Consider the following 6,005-nt stretch of genomic DNA (forward strand, 5'->3'; position numbering starts at 1 on the left):
TTCCCTGGTGAGAAGGCGCAGCAGTAGGTCTGATTTCCAGGCAGGCACTGGAGCGGACCATCAGGGGTTAGGGCAGTGTCTGGACTTCAGGGCTGTTGCTAAGGGACAGCTTCCTTGAAATTCGTCTAGAAGGTCACTTGCTAGAAAAATGAGGCTGTTTTGTGACTGCATATTGATTTTTCTTTTGTTTCTTCCCAACTGAGCCCCAGGTGAACATCTGACTTGCTGGCGTTAACTCTGAACACTGCCCAGGCCATTTCAACACTTTGTCCCTTAGCTTCTTAAAGACGTGGATTCTCTCTCCTTTTCTTCTTTCTCTGAAAGTGAATCGTCACACACACCTTTTACTGAGTAAATATAAAGACAAGTGGAAATCCTAGCTGAGAGTCTTTCTGAGGAGAACAATAGTTTAGTCACTTGACGTCAGATAAAGGGAAGATCCATTTCACCAGAAACAAGACATCGTTTTGTAAGGGCACTTCTGTATGCTTTGTAAGGAACTTGTGACTACAGATTTTTTTTTTCAATCATCTTTTTTTTTTCCTTGAATTTAAATTTAAATTCCAGTATTCAGGTTCACTAGAAAACCCATTTGTGCACTGGTTTAAATTTTTTGTTTTTACTAAAAAAGAATCTTTGAAAGTAAATGAAAACTGAAAATAAAATAAATTTTAATTTTGCTGTGATTTTGAAAACATTGAGTATGGATCGTGGTCACCTCTCAGGGCCAGGCAGTTTTACCAAGGCCAGCCAAAAGCTTTATTAAAAAGAGACTATAAGATTCAGCAAAAAGCACAGCTTCCTTATGTGGGTGGAACACAGCACTTACTAAGGTGCTTATTGCTCAATCAAAATTGAAAGTGTAATGCACAGTGAAAACTGAGAAGTTCAAATGAGGGTTGTCTGATCAGTTTTCTGACATCTCTGTTTGGAAGTTAGAAAGCAGCCATCTTGGCGAAGCCCCAACATGAAGACACTGTGTCCTCTGGTTCAAGCAGAAGGAGGTGCTAAGAAATGTGCATGAGGAAAATGGTGCAATGTTTTAAAATGTCTAAATATTAATAAAATGCAACTGTAATGCCAAACATTTGAAAATATATTAAAGGCAGTGAAAATGGCCTCTTACTTTCATGAAGAGTGTGTATGTTTTATATCCCATGATATCCAAAATGACAAATTAGCCTGACCTGCGGTGGCTCAGTGGATCAAGTGTTGACCTGGAATGCTGAGGTTGCCAGTTCAGAACCCTTGGCTTGCCTGGTCAGGCACAAACATATGAGAAGCAACTATGAGTTGATGCTTCCCTCCCTCCCTCCCCTGCTGCCCCCCCACCTTTCTCTCTCTCACTCCTCTCTCTTAAATCAATAAATAAAATCTAAAAAAAAAAAAAGAAAAGCAAAATGACAAATTAGTTTCAGAGGATAAACTATTGTTTTTTGTGTTCCCATTTTTATACAAAGCATTAGTGGTTGTCAGCGTCAGGCATAAAGTTAAAGTAATGAACTCCTCTCTTTTTATTTAAATAAACTATTCCTATCCTGTGATCTGTATTTCTTTCTTATATTTTTTCACCATAACTCATTCACTGACTTGACACAAAAATCTTAACATTCTTTGAACTTTCATCTCTCCATCTTTCTAATATAGCCTAATTATCTCATCTTTTGATTTTTAGGAACATAAATATATATTAGTAATCAGTAATGAAGAGGAACATATCCAAAAGACTAAATAATTTTAAAAACAAAACATTCACTTTCTTCTAATCAGAAATTATATCATGAATTAACTCCTAACCTTGGCATAAGGCACATAAAAATACACTAAAAGTAATAAATATTTTATGCTAATGAACTCACATGAAGCAAGTTTCAGTTGCTTACCTGCAAATAATCTGACTATTCCATCTATTCCGAGGGGAGAGAGAAGACAAGTTTCCTAATGGGACCAGATGAATAAAAAATTACTCCATTTTTCCTATGAGATTGCATAGCTATTTCAATTAGTTCATGCCCTGGGGACATAAACTGGAAAGTCTACTTTCTAACCTCCACATCTTTCAGTCACATTAAATGTAGTTTCTTTTGTGTGATATGTAATTCCTTGAAGTTCTCATGTTCCCTGTAGGGATAATAGAACAATCCACAATTGTTTAATCCTTTTGCTATCAAATGATGTTCAAGTGAAGGTCAAAGTTGCATTGTAAAGAGTCTACAAATTCCAATGCAAAAGAAAGCTTTAAAATTTTAAAAGCAAATAAATTGAATAAAATACCCCCTGAAATTTAAACAATATTTTTTGGTGATTGCATAAAGATTGAGTCTGAAAACAGTAACTTCTTAAAGAGAAGTATTTTGAAGAGCTAGAACATGGAGTGCGGGGCAGGGGGAGGAATACACAATAGGATGAGATATCGGGCCCAGAAACATCTAATCTCAAAACTTGTCCAGGTGAGATGAAGTTGCACAAGTCAGAAAGCAACTATAACTCTAAATAAAACATTGCTAAACAGCTTTTGTACAAATTATATCAAATACCCAGAATCATTGCACTGCAATGATATATTATGTTTATTTCCAGTTGGGCACTCTTCAGAGGGGTTCAAAAATTAGCTTTCTATCTTAAAAGATACTCATCTTTCCCAAGAGCCTGATTCAGTAGCTCTGGTGTGGGAAGCAGAATTTTTATTTTTATAAGTGTCCCAAGTGATTTCCTAAGATGTTTAAAAAACACTGATCTAGGTGACTGAAATAAATGGAAAGTTTTGCCTATGTGTTCAATCAGATATAATAAAGCCATTTTAAGAACTGTGCTACTTTTAATTTGTTTAAATTGCCCCATATGCTTTAATAAAAAGAAAATTTGGTTATGCTTGTTAAAAAACAAAACAAAAAGTAGTAATTTTAGAAATATTTGAGAGACTAAAAATAGAGATAATTTTTGAGTGGTAGTGAAGTAATTGCATCGGTTTATTGAATTTGAAAGATTTGAAAAACAGCCAATATTTCATCCTTATTTTAAAGATGCTTCTTGTATTTTTACTTAACATTTTCATTTCATCACTTGACATAATTAATGTAAATCACTTTAAAGAAATAAGGCCTAAGAAGTTTAAATGTCATTAATTTTCTTTACATGTTTTGCTTTTATTAAATTGATACACAGTCATTTAAAAGACCCAAACCATAAAGAAAAAATACAAAAAATAAAAACTATTTGAGATCTTATAATCTTAACATTTTGGTAAACCTCTTTCTAGAAATCTCTCTTAAAAAAAACAACAGATACTGGATTTTACATAAATGGATTCATACTGTTCTAGAATCTGATTTTTAAAAATCCGGTATAAATTTATATTTTTCAGTGTCTCTAAAGAAAGATGTTTCTACAACAAAAGTTGTAATAGTTGCACAATATTTCATTCTCCACATGTATGAAAATTTACTGTGCACCTCAGCTTCCTCAGCTATAAATGGTATAAAAACAATACTGTGGTCCAGGCAAAGCCTAACAGCCCCTGGCATATAATGAACATTGTAACATTCAGGAAATGTTAACTGCAACTATTGGACACTGTTTTCCATTTTTAATTATTAAAAGCAACATTAAGATAAACATCTTGTACTTAGATTTTTTTTTCCATTCTAGGTCAAAAGGTATCTTTTCCATAATTTCTGAAAGAAATAGCTTAACTCTGTGTTTGAACATTATTTTAACCCTCTGCAAAACAGACTGTGATGTGAAGTGCTTGAAGTGAGTCAGTTACCACAGGGCCAGTCTTTATTATTCAATGATCAGTCAATAACAGATCTATAAACTTCTGCCTCCAGTTACACATAAGCTATATTTTCATGAAGCTTAGAAATCACATTTTAGGTCTTTTGTAAATAAAGGAATCTATATTATTGCACTTCTAGTTTAACAGAAAGCTTACTGTGGGTTTCTTAAATGACTTCATCTTTTAAGATGCTTCCTAAATGATGGTATCATGTTGGGGCCAAAAAGCTTACAGGATCAGTACCCAGTGTTGTCAAACTAACACCCCATATTTCCCTGTCAGAGTAGATCTTGCTCTGATAGTATTACTGTGCGTGCATTGCCTTTCTAAAGCACATCATTCTTTGAGCGTGATTTTTTTTTTTTGGTCTGTTTTTAAAAGGCAAGAAAATACCAGTCAGAGGCATATCTATTACAGTTGGGAAACAAAAGCATCCTTTGGTGAAAGAGTGTAAAGGGACAGAGGAAAGACTAAGAGCCTGTTCTTAGCTGACCCACTGAATCTGGCATTGTCACTGACAGAGGCACAAATAAACGCCAGGTCCAAGTCTCTTGGACACAGGGGACACTTCGCAGCACAAGTTCCCCAGCAAAATGCCTAACTCTGGACATGGCACATTATCTTCCCAAAGAGGCTGCTAAACTCATGGTCACTCACTCCCCCAAAACTTAGAATATCTCAACTGCACCCACATTGAGAACAGGCATGAGAGGTCCATGTGAGAATAAAAGTTTTATTAGTAATGATAAAGGCCAGGTGAAACAAGGTGAAAAACTAGAAGTTTTCACAGGATCAAACAGGCAAGTCATAAATCCATCTTTATTTTCTTCACTTTTCTCAGGGAGGCCAGAATCTAATAGAAGTTTTTCTATGTCTTTAAAATTTTTAGTTCCATATACATGGTGCATTATAAAGAAAATAATGGATGACATCACCTTAACTATGAAGCAGCTAAGAAAAGAATATAACCAATGCATTGAAAGATTCCTTGTTTTACAGATATGACTTTCTTCTCTGGTTTCTAACTTTCTCCCTCCCAAGATAAAACGTTAATCAGCTTTGGAGGTATCTTCTGTTTGAAATAGGGGAAACATACTTATGAAGAAGGTGTTATTTAACAACTTGTCTGGTAAGGAAGAAGCTGAACTTCTAATAAAAAAAAACAAAGGCCAAATACACATTCCCTCCAAGTTAAGGACTATTATAGTTGGTTCTCAAATCTTGGTCTGGGAAAGTTTTCAAGGGGTGTGTGTGTGTGTGTGTGTGTGTGTGTGTGTGTGTGTGTGTGTGTTTGTGTGATATATGTAAGAGTGAACAAAGCCTCTGCTTCCTCCCAATCCTACTCCTCCCCAGGATTAATTCATATCTCATGGGAACGCAAGGCAAGGCCCTTCGTATTATTTGGATTGAGCTTTCTATTTGCGATGTGAAAGAAGGTGGGGAAGAAGTGGTCCTTCCTTAAGCAGTCCTCAGAGAGGAGGGATGGGACGGGAGGGGAAAGGAGGGGAAGGAAGGATGAGAAGGTGGCAAGAAAAGTCACCTCTGTAGGCAAAAACGAGCAAAAAATGGCCAGACCTTCTGTCCAAAGATAACATTTCGTAATGACTAGCCCAACCAAGCCGAATTAGGGAAAGCAATGACTTTCCCATATGTTAGAAAATATTTTAAAAGAAAGCACGAGATCTAACTTTAGTTGAGTTGTTCTTCTTTCTTTTAATAGCACAAATCGGACAACGGCCCGCAGCAGAAATATAAGCTCCTCTGCTTCCCAGTCCTTTACATCGGGTGCTCCCCGTGCTCTGAGCCCCGCAGAAGCTGCTGCCAACTGGCAAGACTTTCTGCAAGATGGCTCCTGCACTGTGACCACTCCGAAGACCCAGCTCTAGCTTTCACCTACATGTCCAGAGACGGACAGCGAGCCTCAGCCCACCTGGGACACCAAGCGGGCTTTGCTGTCTCTTTGACCACCTGGACCCCAGACTTGCATCCCTTTCCTCCCATGCCCGTTTCTTTCGCTCTTCGTCTCTTCTCCGCCGTGTAAAGCAGCGTGGAAGAAAAAGCACGTTGGCTCCATCTCGCCTTCGGGCCCCAAGGAGCATCGCGGCAGACCCCGGCCGGCGCCGCGCCTCCCCGCCGCCCGCCGCCGCCAGCGCTCCCGGGGAGCCGGCTCCCGGCCGCAGGTTGGCGGCCCAAGGGTCCTGCCGGCGGAAGTGCGGAGCGCGGCGTG

This window comes from Saccopteryx leptura, chromosome 2 (assembly GCF_036850995.1).
Source record: "Saccopteryx leptura isolate mSacLep1 chromosome 2, mSacLep1_pri_phased_curated, whole genome shotgun sequence".
Lineage (NCBI taxonomy): Eukaryota > Metazoa > Chordata > Mammalia > Chiroptera > Emballonuridae > Saccopteryx > Saccopteryx leptura.